Source organism: Mauremys reevesii, linkage group 8 (genome assembly GCF_016161935.1).
Source record: "Mauremys reevesii isolate NIE-2019 linkage group 8, ASM1616193v1, whole genome shotgun sequence".
NCBI lineage: Eukaryota > Metazoa > Chordata > Testudines > Geoemydidae > Mauremys > Mauremys reevesii.
Window position 1 is genome coordinate 19,077,341 of NC_052630.1, and position 13,149 is coordinate 19,090,489.

At 44.9% G+C, this 13,149-nt stretch overlaps 1 long non-coding RNA gene across 1 annotated transcript in view; it reads right to left on the reverse strand.

Annotated features, from left to right (window-relative positions):
• Positions 1-1,263: 1,263 nt before the first annotated feature.
• LOC120370884 overlaps positions 1,264-13,149 on the reverse strand; it is a 105,101-nt gene continuing 93,215 nt past the window's right edge. Inside the window, exon 4 of the long non-coding RNA XR_005584034.1 lies at positions 1,264-2,533. This is a non-coding gene — a long non-coding RNA (uncharacterized LOC120370884). The remainder of the gene's footprint in view (positions 2,534-13,149) is intronic.

Below are 13,149 nucleotides of genomic sequence, written 5' to 3' on the forward strand. Positions count from 1 at the left end.
CAGCAGCAGAGTCTAGTACTCAGCCAAGATGATTCAACCCACAGGGGCAACATGTGTACTGAAGAGTTAGTTTAAATTCCTGGAGCCAAATCTTCAGTTTATGAAAATTGATACAGCTCCAGTGAAGTCATCATGCCAATTTATGCTAGGATCTGGCCCTTGGTTTCTCTGCTGGGACTATGATATGGACAGCTGCCCAGTACGAACCAGATTGAGGTCAACAACTTGTTATAGCCTCATGCCGGAGAAGAAACTGAATTTTGTTTTAATGAATAAAAAGAGGGTTCATTATTAAGGCCATTGGACACACACACAGACGTAGTGGTTCCCTCTCACTTTTTAACTAGCTGATGAACGTCACACAGCTTATGCTACCTAGTGTCACCACACAGGGTATTCCTAACTCAGCGGTTCTCAAACTGGGTTGGGACCTCAAAGTGGGTCATAACCCCATTTTAATGGGGTTGCCAGGGCACAAGGCCGAAGCTGAAGCCCAAGCCCCACCACCTGGGGCCTGGAAAGCAGGGCTCAGGTTACAGGTACCCTGCCTGGGGCTGAAGCCCTTGGGCTTCGGCTTTGCTTCCCCTCCCCCAGGGCGGTGGGACTCAGGCTTTGATTTTGGTCCCCCGACCCGGGGCGGCAGGGGTCAGGCAGGTTCAGGCTTCAGTCCCCCCTCCTGAGGTTGTGTAGTAATTTTTGTGGTCACAAAGGGGTCAGAACCTCCACGGTTCATGGCGAGAGATTGGTTTTCAAATAAATGACTCTGCTTTTGTCCTATCTTTATTTTGTAGCTCTTCATTCAGCTAGTCAGTTTCTGAGGACCTGATACAAAGTCCATTGACGTCAAAGGAAAACTTCCTCTGACTTCAATGGGCTTTGTATCAGGGTCTTATCAATTCAAGGGTGGTTCTTTCTAAAGTTGGTAAACATGCAGATTACAAGATACAGCTGCATGCCCTTGGGTCACCAAACTCAGATTCTTCAAGATCTTTGGGGCATCACCCAAGAAATGTAAGACAATTTCATCCATTTCAGCCTCAACTGGCCATGAAGAGGCCATTTCTTGACCAGAATAATTTAAGAATGGTCGTGCAAGGTTTGGCAAGTTGGCCTGTCTCTCCAGGGGCGGCTCCAGGCAGCAGCACGCCAAGCGCGTGCTTGGGGCGGCAAGCCGCAGGGGGCGCTCTGCCGGTCGCCGCGAGGACGGCAGGCAAGTTGCCTTCAGCGGCATGCCTGCAGAGGGTTCGCTGGTCCCGCGGCTTCGGCGGACCTCCCGCAGGCGTGGTGCCGAATCCGCGGGACTGGGGACCTCCGGCAGGCAAGCCGCCAAAGGCAGCCTGCCTGCGGTGCTTGGGGCAGCAAAATACCTAGAGCTGCCCCTGTGTCTCTCTATCTGCTGAACATGGCCACTGTATCTAGTTACGTTAGTCATGGGACTTACTGATTAACCAAATGAGAAGGTGAAGTCTAGGCTGGGCTTAACAGAATTTTCTATCCAGCAAGTAAAATTGACTGTAGGCTGGCTTAGCTCCTTCGTGATTTCTCCTTTTACCATTTTATGCAATTTAAAAATAAATAAACCAACAAAACCGTGAGATATTTTTGTTGAACTTTACAGTATAATTTTTCACTCATCCTCCCCCAAAATATTTTAAAAATAACCATAAATATTTTATGAATACCTATTTATAGTCTGTCCCCCCTGATCAAATATACCTGGGAGCAGAGCTTTATGCCAGTTGATAACAGATCATAGCTGCAACGTCTGTCATGTCTGATGACACTTAGGAATTTGATCGGGTGTCATAGGGGTTTTTTGGTGATGGAGGGGAGGGAGTTTTCAGAAGGACAGTAAAGTCCAGGAAGCTTCAAAGCTGGTGATTTTCTTCTCAATGGGCTGTCAAGCAGTATTTCAGCTTTCAGATTTTCCTTTGCTGACCCAAGGGCTTATGCTGCATGTGTGTGCGCGCGTGTACTCAAAATATTTATTTTATTCAAAAACTCACTGTGCAACTCATTGCCAGCTAATTATATAAATCTTTTCTGGCACCTTCAGAATGTCCCCTTGAAGGAAGGGCTATCTATGCATATCATTTTAATACTTAAAATCTTTATCACTATCTTTCATGCTCTCTCTTTCTCCATGCTGATTTGCATTCTGAGAGTGACTGTCATTTTAAAATCTTCCCATGGAAAAGCAGAAAAAATAAAAGGGAGAAAATATATTTCAGGACGATGCGAGTGAGATATGTCCTGGGGAGGTGACAAACATTTCTGCAATTAACAGTTTGAAAATGGCTGATTTGTTAGCAATCTCCATGTATTATTAAAAACAGCAGATACGAGAGCCACCCACTGTTATTTCCCTTCTGATGGGAATGGTTTACGTATTAGTACTTTCTTGCTTTGGTCCCAGCTGGTAGCTTTGCCTCCTTTGATACACTGGCTCCATCAGAAAGTTATACGGGGCATTCACCTGGAGTATCAGTGCTTTTTCTTTCTTCTCCTGCAGATGACTGCTTTGCAGCCATGTCTGTAAGACAGAATTGCCAGTATCTCAGTCAAGACAAGCTAGTTCATGCAGAGGAGAACCATGCATAGCTCTGAGAAGTGGTGGGTCACTGAGATTAAGGAGAATAGATCCAGTCTATTCTCTACCTCCGAACTCTTTGTATACTTATCCTCCACAAAATGGCATTGAGGTGCTGAAGACAAATACACTTGTCCATTCAGTGATGCTTCCTTCATACCACCAGAAGTTGCTCTAACCGTACCACCCTCCAACACCATATTCCCACCTCTCCCCACCCCACATATCTAATCCCTCCCAACTGCTGAACTCACTTACCTGCAAGCTTTTACACACACACACACACACACACACACACACAAATTCCAACCCTATAATCTCCATGAAGGAACTCTCCTACAAACCACTAGGCTCCAACCTTCCCTCATTCTTCACAAAGGGCCAGATCCCAAACCTATTGCAGTCAGTGGAAAACCTTTCATTAATTTCAGTGAGCTTTAAGTGAGACCCAACAAGAAACTTGATACTGACAGCATCACAGCACTGAGACCTTGTCCACACACACAAGTTGTACCATATTAACTGTATTCATATAGTTAAAGCTATATGACCCACCTAGTATGGACACAGTTATATCGATATAAAAGTGATATCTGGAAGGAAGGTAAGTTAGATAGGTGTAAATGCATCCACATGAGAGGTGTATTAGAATAAGTATTTAATAAAAACACCCCTTACCAAAATAGTTATACCACTACAAAATTGGTATAAGACCAGGCCTTAGAGAACATCCTGTTTTGAGCTGCCAATCAGAGGAAGACTTTATGGTTGGAAAGGTTAAATTAGTTTGCTGTGGAGCTGGCTGGGCTCTACCCACGATCAACGTGAAGTGTACTGCTGCCAATGTCTGGACTGATCTTTCCTTCTTTGTTCACTTTTTGTGGTTTGATTATTTTCTGGTTATCACTTTGAGCCAGCGGTGAAAGTAAGCTGGTCTGGTCTGGTACAGCATACCTGCAAGAGCCGGTACACCCTGCCGGACTGGACCGGCTTCTCCGGTGGTGATTTAAAGGGCCCAAGACTCCAGCCACTGCGAGGAGCTCTGGTGGTGATTTAAAGGGCCCGGGGCTCTGGCCCCTGTGGGGAACCCCGGGCCCTTTAAAGCACCACCCGAGCCCAGCTGCCGGAGCTCCAGCAATGCTTTAAAGGGCCTGGGACTCCCCACAGCAGCCAGAGCCCCACATTGCCAGGAGACAGTTATCTTGGTTCCCCCTACCCATGGGTGTGAATGTCCAATAGGCAAGTGTCCCTTTACCACATCACTTCACCCTTCCCATCTGCTAAACTCCATTCAGTGGGCAGCATAGACCCAAAGTCCTGAGGTGCACTCAGCCAGGTCAGTCTCTAATCCCTTGGGAAGTGCTGCCTAGTCCTCTCCTGATGTTCCTCCATCTTGCATAACGAGAGTGATTTCAACTTTCTTTAGTGGCTGGGTAGGGGAGGCCTCACTGGAGTTCAGCAAGTTCTACTTCTGTCCTCTACAGCTTCAGCAAAGAACCCTCGCTACATTGCACCTTGCCAAAGAACCACCTCTGCATGGCACCTCATTGGAAAATCTGCTCAACGCCTCAGGAACTTCAGCAGCAAGAAACCCTTGAGAAGAGTTCTTTCTCTTATCTCTCAGTTCATCTCCAATCCCCCCCTCCACAACCTATTCTGAGTTTATACACAGTTATTGTGACTCCCAAAGTGTCAGTGGAGGAATTCTGGGTAGAAAGCTTATACAAATGAAGCTTCCTGTAGCCACACTTTCCCTTGTTCACCAACAGATGGGGGAAGAGGGCTCCTTCACCTTTGGAGCGTCTGTCCATCCAAAGTTCTGGGTAAATAACTTATGCAAAGGAAGCAGCTGGCTGTTCTCCCCATAGTATACCAACAGATAAAATCAGAGAGCTCCTTCCCTCTAGAGTTTCAAGCCCAAGGGCTTAAAGGAGTAATGCTGATTTCAAGCTGGTGTAAGTGAGATCAGAATCAAATCCATTGTATTTACACTTTGTGGATTTTAACATCTGCAGTGGAGTGGGGATGGGAGGAACTGGTTAAATGAGGCTTTGAGAGTGCAAATTTAAACTCTGATCTATTGGGGGGTGGAAAGGAGGAGGAAAGTGCTTCCATTGTGGAAGTTTTTTCTTGTAACAGCACAAAACAAAAACTAATTAGGTCAGTTCAGCTAGAAGTGTAATTGTAATTTGCTAGCAGCTCAGGCACTAAAGCAGAAAGATGAGTTTATTGTGCTAAATGGAAACATGCTACTGGAATAACCCTGTAGAGCAGAAGTACATTGCTGCCAAAACAATATTATCTTGTTGAGTTCCAGAGACGCACATGTATCCTGGATTCTCCATGTTCCTTTTCTGCCCTTTGGGATAAGACAAATTCTGAAAGCTATGAGTCAACAGGCCAATGGCAGCTGCTGTGTCTGCGCATTTCTCTGGGCTAAACGAGGACTCGTAATTAATACTATAAATTCTTTGACCAAAAATGATTAGCAGTCAAACCACCCAAAATGACAAGTGGACTTGTCTGCTCAGGGGGGTTATATAATGGGCTATGGAGCCTTTGACCTCTAGGTTACTGATCTGGTAGTGACTAAAATTTGGTCTCATCTTGCAGCTGTAAAGCAGCCTACGTGAACTGGCAGTCTCAGTCTGGTTCCTATATCCTCAAAAACACCACCACAATGGCACTACTTGACACCCAGACTGGCAGGCAATCCCAGCAGAGATGTTACCAGTTTGAATGTGGATGGATGGATTTTCTTTACTCGTCCTAGAGACGGGCTTTCCTGACCAGAGTGGAGACAAATTGGCAGGAGAGCCATGTGGAGGGAAGCTTTCACTGCCAGTGCCTGAGCGGTACCTGTTCTGTGACTAATCAGAGAGCACCATTTGCCAGCAGGGCCTATCCAGCATAGAGCTGAGCAAACATGTGATTTTTGCTGCAGGGACCAAAGCAAAAACATCCAAAACACATTTCTTTCCTTTCAAAATTATTTTTTTTTCAGTTTTCTCTAAAATGAAAAAAAAAAAAAAAAACAGGGAAAAAATGTTTCAGACCCAACCACCCAAACCTAAGTAAGAAAACCAATCAAACAATTTGGGGTTGTTGTTTTTTTTCCAGGTTTCCTTTAGTTTAATTTTTAAGGTATTTTTCATCCTTTAAAAAATATAGCAAAATTTCTAAACATTTCAAAACGAGAAGCCTAAATGTTGCATTTCAAAATGGTTCAAACAGTTTAGACTTTTGGCCACAAACAAAACAAAACAAAACAAAATTAACTGAATTCACAAATAGTTTCAGTGCCCTGAAGAAAAAAAAAAAGAAAAAGAAAAAGTAAATTTGCTGAAAAAATTTCACTCAGCAGCTTTCCCAAGCAAGAAACTAAGAGCTGTGCCACTGTAACAATTCAAGTGTACATGGTACCCACACTAATAGGAAGGGTTCTCCCATAGGTGTAGGTAATCCACTTCCCTGAGAGGCAGTAGCTAGGTCAACAGAAGAATTCTTCCATTGACCTAGCACTGTCCATACTAGGAATTAGGTTGGTTTACCTACATCACTCAGGGGTGTGGATTTTTCACCTCTCTGGGTGACATAGCTGGGTTGAACTAACTTTTTAGCACAGACTAGGCGTCATTTGGAATAAGGCACTCTTATTCGGAATAAGAGCATCCACACAGGGAGTTAAATCAGGAACAGTTAATCCATACCCTATCTTATTCCAGATTAGTTTTCTTGTATACACTAACCCTATGAGATTAGCTACCCAACTTCAAATGGAACTGGGTGCCTCATCTTTGGGCTCCTTTGAAAATCCCATTATCACCTCTCTATCCTCTACTAATCCATTGCATAAAAGTTAATAGCCTATTTCTGTTTGCTCTAGACCAGTGGTTCCCAGACTTGTTCCGCCGCTTGTGCAGGGAAAGCCCCTGGCAGGCCGGGCTGGTTTGTTTATCTGCCGCGTCTGCAGGTTCGGCCGATCGTGACTCCCAGTGGCCGTGGTTTGCTGCTCCAGGCCAATGGGAACTGCTGGAAGTGGCATGGGCCGAGGGACGTACTGGCCGCTGCTTCCAGCGGCTCCCACTGGCCTGGAGCAGCCAACTGCGGCCACTGGGAGCCATGATCGGCCGAACCTGCAGACGCGGCAGGTAAATAAACTGGCCCGGCCTGCCAGGGGCTTTCCCTGCACAAGCGGCAGAACAAGTTTGGGAACCACTGCTCTAGACCTGTTTTTTCACCTTGCACAGTTAGTTGTTGCCTTCATAGCATCCATGCCATTCTTAAAACGGTCACTCTATTCCAATTCAGCCTAGGTTACAAGCAACATCAAGAGCATCAACAGCCAAAACAAAAAGATGTTGGTGTCAGCCTTACTTCTGAATTTCCTGTAGGCTTCAGTTGGTTTAATACAGACCTTTAACACTACTGGGATGACTTTTACTTTCTCTCTTTTGGGGAGAGGAGGTCAACATTAGTTTTACTCCATGGAATTTATTTAAAAGGACACGGTCAAGGTTCATAGGCTCAGAATTTGAAACATTGTACTGTTTGCAAAGTTCATGAAAGTCTTCGTATGCTGTTTCCAAACAAATCCATTGGTGCTCTTCTTTCCAAAAATAAACCAGTGTGAGCAACTCAACATGCCTGAGCAGCCCTACAATAACCAATGAGTGTTCACCTAAGCAACACATGTGTCTTGAGATCCTCACTCCTAACAAGAGCTGGAAAAGAAAACCCATATCAGAAAATGTGTTTGGGGATATTTGTGCATCTAAAACCTGGCAACTTGCAAGCCCTTTTGTATATTTAGGGCCTGATTCAAAGTCTGCTGAAGTCAATAAAAATCTTTCTATTGATATCTATGGATTCGGATCAGGCTTTTATTTATGAATATTATATTCACAGCAGTATTCCTGGAAAGCAAAAGCATCATGAATAAGTGTTTTGCAAGAATATTCACACCTCCCTTTTAATTCTCTTCAAATAGATTAATCTAACAGACACAGCTGTTGGCAGACAACTGAGGAACAGAACAAGGGACTCTTCCTGGTAATAAAGTATAGGAAACAGAAATGATGCCATGTGACATAGGGAACAATAGTGAATGACAAGCAGCAAATATTTAGAACAGCCAGTTGATAAACCACATGGTAAACTTGTTCACACAAACTATTCATCAAACCATAGTGACTAAGAACCAAATTAAGGGGCAGGTGGACCAGTAGACAGGGGGGCCATTCTTGACTCTACCAAATGACTCCCAGCGTGAGCTTGGGCAAGTCACTTCATCTCTGTTTCCCCTCTCACCCTTTGCTGGCTGTGGCTATTTAGAGTGGAAGCTCTAGGACACAGGGGACATCTCTTCCAATGTCTAGCTCAACAAAGCCTCTAGATCAGTAGTCCGAACACTTTTGAGGGTCACACCCCCCTTGCCTCTGTCTGCTCCCCACCCTCCCGGAGCCAGGGCCTAGAGTGTGGCTCAGAGGTAGAGGGGACATAAAGACATGGGGGTCCAAGACTGGGGCCACAGCCAGCAGCTGAGGCTGGGGGCTGGTGCAGGGCCAGGAGCAGAGCCACGCCGAGGCTGGGGACGGGGCCAAGCATGGAGATGGGAGCCAGGGACGTGGCTGGAGGCAGACTGGAGCCGTGCTGGGGGCAGGGAGGGACAGGGTGGCACACACTCCCCACCCCTATCCCAGCCCCACCACACCCTGCAACAGTCCTCTGTGCCCCTCTAGGGGGGCACGCCCCACACTTTGGGGATCTCTGCTCTAGATGCTACGGTAAGACAAAATAACTACTGATAAAAGCCACAGCCCATTTGTGGAAGAGTTACAAAAAAGCTGAAATTTTCAGATAGCTTAATTCCAACTAATTATTCTACCAGCTCTGCTTCAGTGTGCTCTGCAAGAGCAAGCCGGGGTGCACAATCTGGCACTCAGGACCAACCCTGCAATAGGAAAACAACGTGTCCACATGATGGATTTGAAAATAAATTGGTAAGAAAACAGATCTGACCTTCTGGTTATATACTAAAGATCGCGAAATGATGCTTATACATGGGAAAATATGAAAAATACTTTGACAGCCTTTGAATGCAGAAACCACTGCGTTAGTGAAAATGTAATAAATGTCGATATTAAGTGTGCGTCTTTCTCAAACAATGAAACAAGCCAAGACTGCTTCCTGGCTGCAGCGTATAGTGCTTGCACAGACACGAGTAAAAAAGCAATACTGTCTGGGCTTCACGATCAATCTCTGCTATTCGGATACACACAAAATGATCTAAATCCTCCCCCACAATTGATGGGCACAAGAACAGCCTGTTCGTGGAGGAGGGGAATGGTTAATCTGATGTACTCAGTATATAGAACAAGAGATAGCAGGTTTGTCAGGGCTTCAGCCAAACATTGCTTCTCTTTCCTCAGAATGCGAAAAGCAACACTGAGTAGGTGGCAGTGTGGGAAGACAAATGCCGTAAGAGAATTGGAGACTTTGTGAGAATATCCTGCAGGCCGTTGAGCCGTAATGAGTTGAGCAAGGCTTATAGGAGGGAGGGGGAGAGAGAAGGCAAATAAATGTGGCTAATTACTGAAGGCTGGATTGTAATCCTGAAACCCAGCCCTGTTAGTGCTAAAATGCAGGTGCATTCCTCCAAGTAGGGCAGCAACCAGATTGTGACTTTCATAGGAACGGAGAGCAAAAGAAAAGTCGAGAAGAGAAGAAGGGAGCGCGTCAGGAAAATACTCTCAAGAATTCAAAAAAGCAGCAGGAGATTTAGACAATAAAAAAGAAAAACCAGAGAGAGATATTAGAACAATATAATTGGCCAATATGTGTCTTGCTTAGCAGCCATGAAAAATACAGAACATTTATCTTTGTGTAATGCTGAATAAGTGTAACTTAGAGCGATAGAGACTACAGACTAGATTGTGGCCCCTTTCTATGGCAAAGGGAAGGGCTCTAAAAGGTTCATGCTAATGATATGCTGAGCAGCATAGCAGCCCAGAGGCAGTTGTGTATGGTTCCCAGAAGTTAGAGTAGCCCTATTCTTGGACTGTGCCTTCTGAGACTGATGTGTGTCCTGAGCCTTTCTGAGTTCTCGCTGCTCTTTGTGCATGAGTCTTCCACGGGCTGTCATTGTTGGAATGTTGTTGTATCGAGTATTTTGGTTTTGGGGGCAAAAAATTATTTTCACCTTTGCAAAATGCTACCACGTCAGCTGAAAGGCATCACTGTCTGAGGATCTGTAGGGCAATCCCAGAGCAACTCTGCTACAATCATCAACATTTATCATTCTCTTCAGTGGCCGCTGCAACAACCATGGCTGAGCTCCCCCTGGGGGATGCTCACCAGGCAGCTGTAACAGACCCAAACCTTGGATGGATTCCACATGTTATTAGGCAGGCTGGGTCTGCACAGTGTCCAGTCACTGTCTCAAGCTCTGGGCTTCTAGGCAAATTCTCAGGGTTCAGATCCTAACCAACACCCTTTTCTCAGCTGGGACTCTGCAGAAAGTTCATAAAATCAAGCTGGATTTCATAAACTCACAGAGACAGATCCCCAAAGTGTGTCACCCGCCTTAAACAAACATAAAAACGACATCCCTGTTGTAAGTGCAGGTCAGTCGAGGTTTGTTCAGTTTTACAGCCCATATTATTTCACTAGGATGTCATTAAAGCAATTCTTACTCATTTTCCCATGAGGAACACATTTAATGTGGTTACAGAGTAGCAGCCATGTTAGTCTGTATCCGCAAAAAGAACAGGAGTACTTGTGGCACCTTAGAGACTAACACATTTATTTGAGCATAAGCTTTAGTGGGCTACAGCCCCCTTCTTCGGATGCATGTAGTGGAAAATACAGCAGGAAGATATATATACACACAGAGAACATGAACCAATGGGTGCTACCATACACACTGTAAGGAGAGTGATCAGTCAAAGTGAGCTATTATCAGCAGGAGAGAACAAGAACTGTTTGTAGTGGTAATGAAAATGGCCCATTTCCAGCAATTGACAAGGAGATGTAAGGAACTGTGTGTGGTGGGGGGGGAATAAGCATGGGGAAATAGTTTTACTTTGTGTAATGGCCCATCCACTCCCAGTCTTTATTTAAGCCTAGTTTGATGGTGTCCAATTTACAAACTAATTCCAATTCAGCAGTCTCTCACTGGAGTCTGTTTTTGAAGTTTTTTTGTTGCAATATTGCGACTTTTAGGTCTGTAATCGAGTGACATGGGAGATTGAAGTGTTCTCCGACAGGTTTTTGAATGTTATAATTCTTGACGTCTGATTTGTGCCCATTTATTCTTTTACGTAGAGACTGTCCGGTTTGGCCAATGTACATGGCAGAGGGGCATTGCTGGCACATGATGGCATATATCACATTGGTAGATGACATCATAATAAAAAAGGTTAACAAAGGAGGTGCTGTTGTCATCATGAATAGGTCGGAATATGAATATGAGTTTTTAGCTTCATGAGGTAGAAACCTTTACTAATTATCGAAATCTGAGCCACTGAGATGCCCAGATGCCTAAAAAATAAACAAGAAGATGCTGTTGTATATACATTTGCAATATACCAAAGGTCTGCGGACTCCAGCTCTCTATCTCTGATATTGGCGGGGACCAGATGCTTCTAAAGGAGGTGAAATGCCCAGATAATGCATTTGGCTAGTTGAGCAACATTATACCAATATAAGGAAACCTTTCATTCTGTCCCCGGGTGGTCATCAGCTTATGTCCTAAGCATCAGCACTGGCAGCCCTCTTCTTTTTATCCAGGACAATGTAAATGGTGCAGGTGTTAATCCAATTTATATATGTCTAATCCTATTTTGAGTCTGACTCGTCAGCCCAGTAACATTTAACAGTTCACAGGTGTTCACAGGAATAGTTTATCACAGTAGCACACTTTTCTTGATAATTTCCTTAGAGCTCTTTAAATAATGGTTACGCTTTGACACCACCAGAGAGCGTGTGAGGCAGTGGCTATTTAAAAATTAGAGGGTGGAGTGAGATAGGAAGTTGTGACATAGAAGAGGTGGAAAGACCCCACACAACCAGCCTCCTCTATAGCTCAGTGAGATACAGTGCCTGGCTCAACTGTAACTGATTCAATCCAAATCCAGCCTCGTAAAATTTACTATTTAGATTACAGGAGCACTTGAACGTAAGAACGGCCATACTGGGTCAGACCAAAGATCCATCTAGCCCAGTATCCTGTCTACGCACAGTGGCCAATGCCAGGTGCCCCAGAGGGAATGAACAGAACAGGTCATCATCGAGTGTCCCTGTCGTTCATTCCCAGCTTCTTGGCAGTCATAGCTGAGATCACAGCCCCACTGTGCAAAGCACTGTACAAACGCATAGTAAGAGAGTGTCCCTGTCCCAAAGAGCTTATGATCTAAATAGACAAAGACAAAGTGTGGGAGGAGGAAGAGAAGGACGAGGGCTGAAGTGAGTTGCTGAAGCTCACCCAGCAGGTCAGTGGCAGCACAGGGAACGGAACTCAGGTCTCCCAGTCTCAGCCCCAACCCACTACATCATACGGTCTCCCAAAAGTCATGTCTTTATTCAGAATTAACAGATCTAAACTGAGCAGCTTCAGATCACTATTTTGTCATGGAAAAATTCCATGTCATGCCCAATTTCATCAGGCTGTTTCTATGATTGTGCAATGGAGCAAACATCATTTTCCATGTCTATGGCCAGATCCTCGCCTTGTGGAAATCTGCATAGATTCATGAAGTGGATCTGGCTCCTAGTTTCTCTCTTTTCCTGTTCCATGATACACCGCTACCTCGCTATAACGCCACCCGATATACCACAAATTTGGATATAACGCGGTAAAGCAGTGCTCGGGGGGGCTGGGTTGCGCACTCCGGTGGATCAAAGCAAGTTCAATATAACACGGTTTCACCTATAACGCGTATTTCTGTCTGAGCTTATCAGCCACGTACACCAGCATGCAGGCACTGCTTCAGTTCAGCCCTAAGTATTCAAGCAGCAGAATTTCTGAACAACCTGCACAGGGATGACTTTGATACTATTGCTCTTACTGGCTATAACATGGGGGGAAATTACAGCCTTGAAAGCGTCTTGGCTAAATAATAGAAAGATTTCATTTTCTCTCAGTGCTGGCTAGTATCATCCAAATAACACTTTCTCCATTACTTTTAAAGACAACAGGCATGTATTATAGAGGTAATGAACAGTTTATTCACAGTCTTTGCCCTGTTAGCTCATCTCCAATACATTTTTCATTTAAATGTTGACAATTTATTCTTTCCTCCTTTTCCCCTCCCCCAGGAGCTTAGCGTCAATTGGGATACTTGTAGGAACGACTGATAGTGCTGACGAACGAAGGGCTATGTGTGTGCGTGCATGCGTTTAGCCAGCCTGCAGCATGATTCAAGATTCCATTCTGCAGCCAGAGAGGATCATGCCGCACAATTCATGTGGGCTGGTGATACGTGCTGCTTGCCACATTAAATCAACGGAATGATAATCGGATAGGATAGAATTCGCACCGCTCTGATGCGCACAAAAAC